Source organism: Pleurodeles waltl, chromosome 8 (genome assembly GCF_031143425.1).
Source record: "Pleurodeles waltl isolate 20211129_DDA chromosome 8, aPleWal1.hap1.20221129, whole genome shotgun sequence".
NCBI classification, from domain to species: domain Eukaryota; kingdom Metazoa; phylum Chordata; class Amphibia; order Caudata; family Salamandridae; genus Pleurodeles; species Pleurodeles waltl.
The window spans coordinates 1008492148-1008504623 of record NC_090447.1 but is presented as its reverse complement, the minus strand read 5'-3'; the positions used below and the strand labels follow the sequence as shown (position 1 = coordinate 1008504623).

Genomic DNA, 12476 nt, shown 5'->3' with positions numbered 1-12476 from the left:
CAGGAGTACCTACACCAGGGGACCGGGATGCATAGGAGAGAAGGAACTCTCCCTGAAGTCAGTGGAAGTCTTGGATTGTCCAGCTGCTGTCGCAACCCATGGACCAGGCCGGTGGAACCCAGGGATGGATTCCAGACGTGGATGACATGAAAAGGAAGGGAGCAGAGTCCAGCGCCCTCGGAGGTGCCCAGGTGGCAATGCCCACCCTCCTAGAGGTGACGTTCTTGCAAGTCTGTGGAGGAAGAAGTCAAGCTTTCGGGATCCAGGAGCTGCAGAAGATCCCAGGAGTCATCTACGAGCTGTCCCTCGACGGTCGTTGGATTGTAGGAGGGTCAGTGACCAGCCAGATCACCAACAAGCACTGGCAAATGCAAACAGGAGATGAAGATGTATTTGCATAGTTTTGGGGATCAGCAAGGTCCAGGAGACTCTACCCTTGAGGGGGATTTGGGGTTGGCCCTCAGCACACAGGAAGACCAGCAGAAATCGTCAGAGCCTCCACGAGTTACCCACAGGCGATGGACAGAGGAAATCACAAGGAGGCCTTAGCAGCACAATAAAACATAAGTTCCACGTCACAGAAGTTGCAGGAGAGGGGTTGATCTTCAGGTTGCAGAGTGCTGGGGGCCAGGGTGTTTTGGAGCCTGAAGATCTCCTAGAGGAAGGGTCAACAAACCTTGGCAAGAGCAACAGTTGCGGTGGGCAGGGATTCCAGTCCAGTGGCAGTCTCCCAAATTGATCAGAAGACAAGCAGGACCCAGAGGAGGCCACAGACCCACCACCTCTGATGCAGAGTCTTTCGATGTCCATGGGACAGCAGACCCCACCAGCCGGTCAACGTTGTCTTGAGTTGCCTGTGGATGCAGGCGAGTGACTCCTCCACTCCAAGGCAGATCCCTTTGTAACTCCAGTCTTTGTGACCCTGGAGGATGCACAGTTTTGGATGTTGCAGAATTCTTGCAGGATCCGGAGAAACAATGTTTCATTTGGAGTCTTCCCACCAGAAGCAGACTTGTTTCGGTTCCAAAGCAGATCAGCAGTGGTTTCAGAGCCCAGGAGCAGAAGTTGCCTTGCAGAGAGGTCCATGTAGAGTCTTGCTCAATGAATCTGAGGGCCCACCCACGTGCGAGCCCTAAAGTAACCTTAAAAGGGGGTTGGTCACTCTCTGGGGTGACACACCTATCAGAGGGGGTCAGGGACATCATCTATCTGGTCTAACTAGTCAGATGCTCCCAGGGGTCTCTGCAGATCTTATTTTCAAGATGGCAGGATCAAGAGGCCACCTGACAGAGCTCCATACACCTCCCTTGGGGAGGAGCTGGACAGGGGTGTGGTCACACCCCGTTCTTTGTGCAGTTTTGGGCCAAAACGGAACCCAGGGGTTCCTGAACTGGTGCAAACTGTATTATGCAAGGAGGGCACCAAATGTGCCCTTCAAAACAGTCTGGTAATGCTCAGAGACCACCCCAAATGTACCACCCACTCCAGCCCTTAGACACCTAATTCACAGGGAGAGGTGATCACACATCTCCCTTGCAGGAAATCCTTTGTTCTGCCTTCCTCTGCCTGAGCTAGGCTCACAAGCAGGAGGGCAGAACAGTGTGTGGGGTTGGCAGCAGCATGGGCTGGCAGCCAGACCCTGTAAGGATGCACAGGCAGAACTGGGTTGTCCTCAAGGGAACCCCCAGAGTACAGGGGATCATGCAACTGGCACTGGAATTGGTGTAGTTGCATGATTCCAAAATGTTTGATACCAAACATGCCTAGGCTCAGAGAAGCTGTTTTGTAGTAGGACCACTCGTGTTGACCAGTGTCCATTACATACCTTAAGATGGCTTCCCTGCACTTACAAAGCCCAGGTAATGGAGTCTGGGGTTTGTAGGGGGATCCTGCTCATGCAAGGGTACCTTCACACTTAGGAACTTGCACCCTAACATGGGCTGAAGGGCCTAACAGAGGGGTGACTTACAGTGTCCAAGTGCAGTTACCAGCAGGATCCCAGTGAACTACAGTCTAAACACACTGACATCAGGCAAAAAGTGGGGGGTAACTTTGCTAGAAAGATGGTACTTTCCTACTACATTCATACCTTCTGGTCAGATGCCTACGATTGGTACTCAAAACGCAGTATTACACTGAATGTTGTAATATAAATGTTTTTGGGAAGACCACATTTGGATTACCCAAGGGACGCTTCCTGTTCCACAGAGCAGTGACTGCAGCAATCGGAAAATACTGAGGGGTAGGCTTGTCAGAACCACCATACCATAGAACCTGCAAGTACGTGGATATGTCCTCATACACTTTTAAAACTGTCACCTGTTTGTATAGGGAGGTTAGGAGTGACACCCTACAACCGTTGGACACATTACAAACTCACTGGGAGGAGGACCTGCAAATCTCTATACCGGAGGGCGATTGGGTGACTTTACTGGACTGACGACCAGGGTCTTGAGAAACACCTACTTTAAATTAATCATTTATTCTATTATCCACAGGGCTACCTAACTCAGGGAAGAGTATATAAGTATTTTAACATAGCTAGGGTAACATGCCCTTGATGTCGGGTGGTTGCAGCTAAATTTCTTCATATGTTTTGGGACTACCCACAGCTAGAGTCCTACTAGGAAGAAGTCACAACCACAGTTGCAGACATTACACAAAGTGATCCTCAAATCTCTTGCACACTGTTTAGTAAGTTGGTTCCCGCTTACTGCTAATTTAAAGGTCACTAGTAGGTTCCACGGCTTGGCCTTCATTCTGAGAAAGAGGGAAATTGAGGACATTTGGAGCCTGCTAGGAGACCTCTGGTCACGATGCGGCATAGAGAGCTTGAGGGATGGGTGAGTTACGAAGGTGAGGTCCTGTTTAGAGAGGCTAGGTGAGGGCAAGGTTCCTTGGATGTTGCCAGGACCTTGAAGGCACTGGTGGATTGTTTGAAGGACCCAGATCCCCCCTGTCCCAGGCAGCATCCCCCGATGGCTTGAGACTGTCGATTCCCCTAATGAGAACAGCTGCTACACCTGTGGCCCTACTCAGTGCACAATGTCCTGCTTCCTGGTGTTTCCTATCGCTGACCATTTCCCATAACTTATGTTACACTAAACATTTGTTACTGGGAAGAACAGACTTGCTCTGTCCCGGAGGCTGCATGACTTGTGGGAGTGGAGGGTTGGAGGGGAGCTGGGGGAGGGGGTGGTGGTTGGGGAGATATTTGAGGAAGTTATGAGTGAGATCTAAGTGATGTCACACACAGATATATACTGATTAAGATTTGTGACAATGGTATTTGACCTTTTTCTTCATGAGGACTTAACCAATAAAATCTGTTTATAAAAAATAAAAAGTGTTTTGGGGGAAGACCACACTATATCTACAGGCTCCTTCCTCATCACATCTATTACTCTTATGTTCTCTTCTTTCCTCGTCACACTTATGATCCATTTTTCCACCGCATCTCCCCCTGCCTCTTCCTATCTGTTATGTAGCACGCAGGGCCTATAGGCTTCTGGTTACAGGCACATGGTACAGGATCATGTTCTCATCATACTTTTATGCGATGTTGCCCTATTTGCAAAATTACCAGTTGTCCGAATGATGAAGGACCTAGACATTTCTCGAGAGGTGTGTTTTCTACTAAAATAATTCAAAAACTGTAGTTCTTCACAGAACAGTAGAAATGTATCCATTGACACACATGAATGCTGGATACTGTAGAAAGCAAGGGGGAAGTATACCTAGGCTAGGTGCTCCTAATTAAAAACAGTGAAAGTGAATATTGTGCGGATAAGTGAAGGTGATACATTCAATATATACAGAAAGTGGTTTTAAGAACAATATGGACTTCTAACGGCTCATGTGAGTCAACGTGCGGTGCCAGAAGAATTCCCCTGGCTACACGAGTAGACTGCCTGGATTTTACTCACGAATATCGTGAGCCCCAGCCCACATTTCTTGATGGGCTCGCAGTGTTTGAATGCATCATACAGAACACTGTTCTTACGGATTGGCATCCCTATACCATAATTCAAGACACCTTTGGTCCTTATTACACTACCGAACATGAAGATGCCTCAGACCACAAGATCCTAATCCTATTCTGGATTTCTTAGGTGCTACCGACCTGACATTATTATCAGTCCTGATAATGACCCATCATTGATTTATCTCTACATTTGGGGTCGAAATGTCGACATATCTTTGAATGTGGATTATAAACTGTAAAGAAATTGTATGTGACTTCAGGGCTTCCTGGATTGACGAGCCGTTAGAAGTCCATATTGTTCTTAAAACCACTTTCTGTATATATTGTATATATCACCTTCACTTATCCGCACAATATTCACTTTCACTGTTTTTAATTAGGAGCACCTACCTTTGAAAATATAGCCATTTTGTCCTGCAATAAAATGTAAAGAAAAAGCATAATACAGCAATAAATCATTGATGCTACATAAATTGTGTATGTACAATTACTTAGCTATTAGATCACCGTGGAAGTCTAGTTAAACTTCCCCCTTGCTTTGACCACTAATTTACTTTAATTTACTACCCTGGTCGAAAGGGTTAGAGGGTTCTTGCCTCATTGTCTTCACAGGATACTGTAGAAAGGTGTAATACATCTAATGTTCAAATACCAACAAACAGTGGTTCTAAGAAGGCATGCAAGGGAGACAATTGGGCTGTTAGACAGCGGAGCAATAAAAGCGTCAACACTACAGGAGAGGAACCAAGAAGTGTAACCTAAATTTGAGTTCTTTTTAACAAAGATGGATGGGACTCTGTAACCAGTCTTAGACCTCTGGCTGCTTACTTCCTGGTTTGTCTCACAAAGTTTACAGCAGGCTATATCAATAATGATACAATGCAAATCCTTTGGTACACTTGACTTGAAGAATGCATACTTCCACATTTTAAATGCCTTAGATGCACCTCGAATTTGGCATAGAAGAGGGTAAATAACTCAACTCAGTGTTCCACTAATGCAGTCCGAACAACTGACTGGTGAAGGGGAAGACCCACGATTCTGGTCTCTGTAATACCCAAAAGGCCATACACCTTCACCAATTAATTTAAATACAGATTGATTGAGAACTCACACAAGACAATGTTGGGTTAATTATAAACAGCCAGAGTGATTGCTTCCCTTGCAGAAAAGTTAGGACCACATTGAGATAAATAATGTAGTTGCTGGAGATAATGTGTCCTTGTATTTATCTGGGTGAGCCAGGCTGTTTGTTCTGTAACCACTGCAAAACAATATGATCAGGGAGATGTGAACATCATCCATGACAATGTTCATAATAGCCCAATTTGGACACACAGAGTGGTGTACTTGCACCTGCTAGAAGCTTCAATAGTACCACATTGTTCTAATTCTACATGGAAACTTTTAATGGAGGGGTCTGGTGTACCTAAGCATCAGTTTACTGACAACACCCACCTTTACTTAAAGGTCTCTTCTGCTAAGGGCATCACTGTGCCAAATAATTGCCCTTTTAGTTTCCAAGAACTGGATGTTATTGAGTCTCCTAGAACTCCATCCAGAAAGCCACAAATTTATTTTGATCAAATGATAGCATGGCAACAAAGACTGCAAAGTCTCACTGGAAGAACTGCAGAAATATTTTTCACATTTTGCTAGCAAGATTAAATCCTTATACATGTGGATTGGCACATACCTCTACTGGTAACCAAGTTGCAACAAAAGTTAGAGCCACTCTCAATACCATTAAAAAACCGAGGCCTTTCCTCCAACCTAAAAACTTCTTGCACATTGTGCAGAAATGGTCCTTTGGCAAGTCAGTCTTGGGTGGCAGCCTACATTACTATTTCCTGCAAGGGTAGAGAAAGCCAGATAAGATTGAGCGAACGTGAAAGAAGATGGCACAAAAATGAGATAAAACAGGATAGAAAACAGTATTGCTTTTGTGAACAAAGTTTGAGAATGCAAGTTCATCCAAGCCTCAAGAGCAGAAAGGCTGGCAGAGACTGACTCATGAAGGGAGATGTGAAAATAAGGAAAAGAGAAGAAAGCATTGGCATTGTCTGCATACGAGTGAGCGTTAAACCCAAAACTTGATGTAATCATAGATGGTGGAATCGTATGCAAAAAAACGAGTAAGGCACCAGTAGCATAACCTTGACGGACACCATAGTAAAAAGGGTGAGGTGCAGAGAAAGCCTTTCTAAGGGACCAAAAAAGTGCATTTAGAGAAAGGTCTAGAACCTGACGCTACCAGATCTTGAAATCCTAAAAGAGGTAAAAGTTTAGAAGAGTAATAATAAAAACAGATGAGAATTTAGTTTTGTGCCTTGCTGCCGAAGAAAATTGGTTACCTAAAGTAAAATCAGTTTAAGTAGAATACATGTTGTCAGAAACCAGATTCTACAGTAGGAAAAAAGATGTTTAATTTGAAGGAACTGACATTTGGAAAAATAACTTTTAGATTTTTCAATAAGTATGGAAGAATATAGAAAAGTCAAAAGTTTGAAATCAAAGTCATTGAGAGATGGCTTCTTGCGTTAAGGAAGAACAAATAGAAATTTACATTTACTAGAAGCAGGGAAGACTTCAGGAAGAAAAACCGAAGCATTAAGCTACATAGTAAAGTAAATGGGGAAATACAGTTTTGCAGCGTGAATCTTTTCTGGATTTACATGCTATGCATTATCCGACCAACTAGTGGTTGGGTCTGGAATTTTCCACTGCTTGTAGGTCTTCTTGTCTTTTGACATTTTTGTTGTTGTTGCAGGGTGTCAACAGATCCCCCATTTAGTGCTTCCTGTGATGTTGTACACCCTCCCCCCCCCCAGAAGCTCCCGCCTTTGGCCGCCATCTACAGATTATATTTTTCCCGCCGTTGGGTCTGGATGCTTGGCTGACAGCTGTCCAACACAAGGAAGGAAACGTTTTCAAGGAGTTTGTCGGAAGTTCACCGAAAAATTCATTGAATTTGGGGAAGAACACTGACGAGGAGGTAACGGAGGCAGTGGAGAGAGAGAGAGAGAACCCGACAGATTCCCTCAACATGATTTTTCAAGAAATGCCAGGGCAAGGGGCTCCCTTTACAGCCTAGATGGAGAGGACTCCATTCCAGTTCTGCCCTAATTGCCATTTGTGCAGAAGGACCAAAACCCAGTGTGCAACCTTTGCCTACCCATCAAACATCGAAGTGAAGACTGCAGTGCTTGCATGGTATTCACGTCGAAGACGCTGAGTGTGAGAGAAAGGCAAAAGCAAGCACACCATACTAGGTAGGGACAAGATACTACTCCATCCCTGAGCAAAATGTTGCAGAAGGTGCTGCTGGAGAAACTTGTGGATCGTCAACGTCAAACCCCAGGTAACCAAGAAAAGACAGGATGTACAAGAGATGCTGAAAAAAAGGGTCTGAGTCCCGAAAATCTGACTTAAGACTGTCAAAGGGAGCCTCTGCGTCGAAGCACTCGCTTGCTCAAAACAAAACCCAAGACAGAGACCCCCCATGCATCCCTCAAAAGGAACACCGCTGGATGAAAATCTCCTGAGAAATCCCCGGCATCCAAGGAGGATTGAGGGAAAGTGTGGAGACTTAGAAAGAGCAAAGCAGACATAGATGTTTGTCAAATTTGCAAAGAGATTTAAAATAGTGTTCTTTGGGTAACCTCAGTTTTGTAGCAAACAGCCACAGTGGGTACTCAAGTGAAAAAATAATTTGGTAATGTGAGTTTGTGGCATAATTGTTCAAAATGATACAAAAAAATCTTGAATAACTCTGTAATGAACAAATGCGGAGGAAGTTTTAGAAGTTTGAACTCCCTCTTAATCCTTTGAACAAAGATCAAGGATGGTTGACCGCATAGCTGATCTATTGATGGAGGTTTAATCAACACATGGAAAAACTTAACCTCAAAAGGAAGACCAATAATAGCCCATGTAACCTGATTTATAAACAAAACATTCCACATCTCACAGCAAAATAACATGGGTTTAGAAGTTGAAGTCGCAGCCAAAGTTTGGGAAAAACATGAATTGTGAGGAAAGCAGAAAATGGCTAGATGGTTTAATACCAGATAGATATGGGAACATCCAGAGGACAAAGGAGGAACTGAAGTTAGAGTGACACCAATAATGTTCATAGGGGTGAAATAAGATAAAAATCAACAAATCAGAAATGTTTTTCAATGAGAGGGTGAATGGACCATTCAAAAGATGCAAGTTAAAATTGCCAAGCAGCTACCGAGGATGCAGTAAGAGTAAATAAGGAAACTAATACCTCAGTGTCTTCACTGAGTAGCAGGAAGGGATTAGGAGGGTGATGGATTAAAAAGACAAGCGGAGAACATTTAGAAAATGCAACTCAACACATGTAATAGCAGGGAAGGTAGGAAATTAAGTTGGAAAAGATATCCAAAGTATGTAATGAAATAAACCAACACTACCTCACTGACATGAAGGTTGCTGAGCAGGAACCCAAACGGAAACCAACGAATATACCTCTGCACTGGAGTCTCTTTCAGAGATGACCAGGTTTTTGTAATGCATGGAAATTGTAGCCATGAAGATCATTATTATGCATGTTTGCAGTAGACATAACATTCTGTAGTTCAAGTGAAAAGGCTTAAATGGAGTGCATGCATCATATTGTTAAATTAAACATTTAAGTACCAATGATCTAAATTTAAAGCTATGACAGTGATGGGTGATATGCACTGCTGCTATATTCATGTAGGATACCATTAAGCAAACCAACCACTGCAACTAAAACTCGAACATGACAGAAGACCGAACACAAGTCTATGGAACATACCTTTTGATCAAACTGGTGACTGAAGACTTGCTGAGCCACTACCCTCCTTCCCCAAATACTCCCAAGACAATTAAAATACCAGACCAAATGAGATTCAAGTAGGAGACCAGTCAGTCAATCTTTTCGATCATTAAAAAAACAATCCTAGAAGAACAATAAAATCACATCATGTTACATAAATTTAAAAAAATCCAGTTAAAACCTAACCTAGAGTTATAAACAAATACAAAGTCAATCATTTTCTGAAAAATCAAACTAAGAATATTATGAAACAGCTATTATATCCGCCATCAAAACACAGAACATTAAAGTATTCCAATACCGTATAGAAGATTAAAAAAAAAATTCCAACTCTCAAAAGAGACGATGGGGATTTAACATTTGCAAGTACATTAATGCCAGTCTGCGTCACTTGACGATCAGGCAGACAGCAACTATTAGCATTGAAAAAAAAAAATGTAACTAGGTCTGTGAAGAAGTTTCATCACAGGGGTATCAACAGATTCCCGTTGTTTCATATTGCCCCAAGTAAGCACCTAAAAAAAAACTCAGCAGAAACCTGGTAACAAGTATCCACTTCCCCAAATGTGAAATTGTCCAGATAGGGCTCAAGGCCAGCTCGTGTTTGTATCAAGAAATAATCTTGTACTGAGGATTTCTTGACCTCCTCTAAGCCCCTTTTTAGGTTGTGCGTAAGCGTTCAATCTTTTGTATACTTTTAGTATACTTCTTATGGCTTAGTGATTTCAATAATGGTTGCAGTGTCTTTTACCAATTCTTGCTCACTAGTGGTCAGTTCTGCCTTTTTCTCCCTCCTTTTTCTGTTTCAGAGCAGTGATCAACTACTGTATTATTTCACTTTGGTTTCTTTATCGGTTGCTGTGACTGATCATTTTTTTTTATTTCTTTGGTGCTCCCCTTGCACTGTGGGTGTTTTAGGCAGGTAGCTGCCTGCGTTTTATTGCAGAATTCCATTCCTCCCACCTCCTCCCATGTCACTTGTTTTGGCTTTATTCCAGTGCTGTCCTCGTTACCTCTGGCTCCAAAAATAAGCTTATTTTACAAAAGAAACACCCGCTTGTTTAGCTCACTACTCACGAAAGCCACAATATGCCCTTTCTAGTAGGATGCAGCTAAACCTAGAAGCAATGAGGTGAAACTTGCTTGCATCGCATCTTCTCTCTCTCTCTCTCTCTCCCCTCTCTCTCTCTCTCCCCCCTCTCTCTCTCTCTCTCCCCTCTCTCTCTCCCCCCTCTCTCTCTCTCTCTCTCTCTCTCTCTCTCTCTCCCTCTCCCTCTCCCTCTCTCTCTCTCTCTCTCCCTCTCTCTCCCCTCTCTCCCTCTCTCCCCCCTCTCTCCCTCTCTCTCCCCCTCTCTCCCTCCCCCTCTCTCTCTCCTCCCCTCTCTCTCTCTCTCTCTCCCCCTCTCCCTCCGTCTCCCTCTCCCCTTCACGACATCGCACACAGGGCACTGCTTATCTCCTTTGTTGGGGCCATAAATCTTCTCAAGCTGCTCTGCTTACTGAAGTGTGAGGCATGAATGCTTGCAATACTTTTTATTCTGTTAAATTACAAAGAAAATACTTTCCAGTCTATGTTCTAATTTCTGTTAAGCCATTTACACAACATTAGGTAGTGCAATCATCTTCTTGTCTCTCCTCAATGGCTTGTGATTTCTGATGTCAGTAGCTGCCAGTGACCACCAAAACATGACAGGAAAAGACGAAATTAAGAGACTGGGTTGACCCCTTTATGTGGCAAGAAAAGTCCAGTTCTGAATTTACAATGCCTATAGCTCTAACTCAAGAAAATGAGAGACCTATTGCATTGCAAATGCTTGTTTTGCTTGCTGCCATGATTTTATTGATGTGCCAGCCTTTATCCGTTTTGCTTAGCACCAATGGTTCGAGTAAGATAGATGGTCTGCCCAGATTATGAGCGGTTGTCCTAAAGTATTGTAACCAAGGGATCTTATTTCCAACTTGGCATGCCAATTTTCTATTAAATATCTATTAAAGGATACCTCATCAGTGCTCCAGATTGATAACCAAAGTAGCGAAGGGGCTAGTTTAACGTGGTCCTCAATGAAATCCAAACCGAGCTCGTTGTGCATTCTATAGTTTGGGCTAGAGAAGGGGATTCTCGAAGTACTCCGTTTTCCTCTAACTAGTGACATTACTGTAGCTCCAGATGACTACTGATAGGTTTCTTTCCTATATGCCCCCTTTTGGAAATCTATGTTTAAACCCAACTTAAATAGTGACCCCCTCCCTCCCCCCACAGCTAGACCGCTTGGATAACGCACGTTTTCCTGGGGCTGAGACTTGAGGTCCAAGTGTTACAATGGTCAAAGGTTACCCCAAATAGGGAAAATGGCTAATCCTTTCAATAGGTTTGCCCTTGATAGATAAGCAACAGTTTTAACATGTTTATTACCACACGTTAAATAAATGTTTTGGACCGGTTAGTTTCCAAGTTCAGTTGATGCATAATATAGGCAAAAAGCACAAAGCAGTAGTTGGAGTCAATTTGAGGTTCTAGCTAAAGGAACAGCTTTGCATAAAGCAGGACAGGTACAGGCTTGTTTTTTTTTTTTATTACAAGCGTATCTTGTCCTTTTTTATTAAAGCAGTGTCATGGCCATTGGTGTGCAACAAGAACAGGATTGGAGCTTAAACATATCCCTGTCGCACACCACACATTAACCTGAATCTGACAGAAGCATAAGGATCAAAGTGTAGGGCACATAGAAAGTCCACTAAACCTCTGTCCAATCCCATAGACAACATTTTCTAGAGCTTTGACATGTTGACACTGTTGAAAAGCGCTAGAGAGATCCATGAAGACAATGTATAATGAACTATACACTTTCTGATCAACAGATGTAAACTTAAATATTGCTCACAAGTTCTCAAACCAGTCCTGAACCTATACTGCACTTCGGAGAGAATGTTAAAATCCAAGGGCCAGAGCAGTAGTCTATCCAAAATAACTACCAATTATTTTAACCGTTTAATCAAATGAGATGGTTGATTAGTAGTATTTTGGGACCTGACAATTCCCCTTTTTAAACACTAGGACAACACTAGCTGAAAGGCAGGATTTAGGAAATCCTGTTTTGCAAGCTTAGTTATTACAATTTGTCAAGAGAGGTGCCCAGAATTCTGCATTCTCTTGATAGTTGTCCATCTGGACCCAGCACCTTTTTGGAGCGACTTACGTTTATTGCTATTGTCACTTCCTCCATTGTAAGTTGTGGCTTCTCTGTACTATTAGAATCCAATTCACTCTCTAAGGGGCATAAAACCTTTTGAACTGAACTATCGAGTCTACTGGACCAATACTGGAACCCCAAAAGTCTTCCTGGGCATTTTGGAGAATATATTTGAATTAAACACCAGCCAGATTGCCTGTATTTCGTTAAGCTCACAGGGCCGAACTAAATTTCCCCATATTCCGAGCTGTAGGCAGGATTTCCTCAGTTTCAAGGTATTTTCATATTTTTGCTGCAAATCGCTATTTTATTCCTAATCCTATGAGAAGAGTTCAATGAGTTTTGCAGTCATTTATTCTCGGTTCGGAAGACCTCACCAAACCAAGACCCATCACTGTGTTTGTATCTCCACTGGTTTTGAGAATAGGGCCCTCTTGTGAATACCCAAATTTACAAACGTTTTGACAATGGG

At 43.1% G+C, this 12476-nt stretch overlaps 1 protein-coding gene across 2 annotated transcripts in view; it reads left to right on the top strand.

The window, feature by feature from the left end:
• The window catches only part of BORA (BORA aurora kinase A activator), a 335860-nt gene that overhangs the window by 294308 nt on the left and 29076 nt on the right, over nucleotides 1-12476 (top strand). The window lies entirely within an intron of this gene.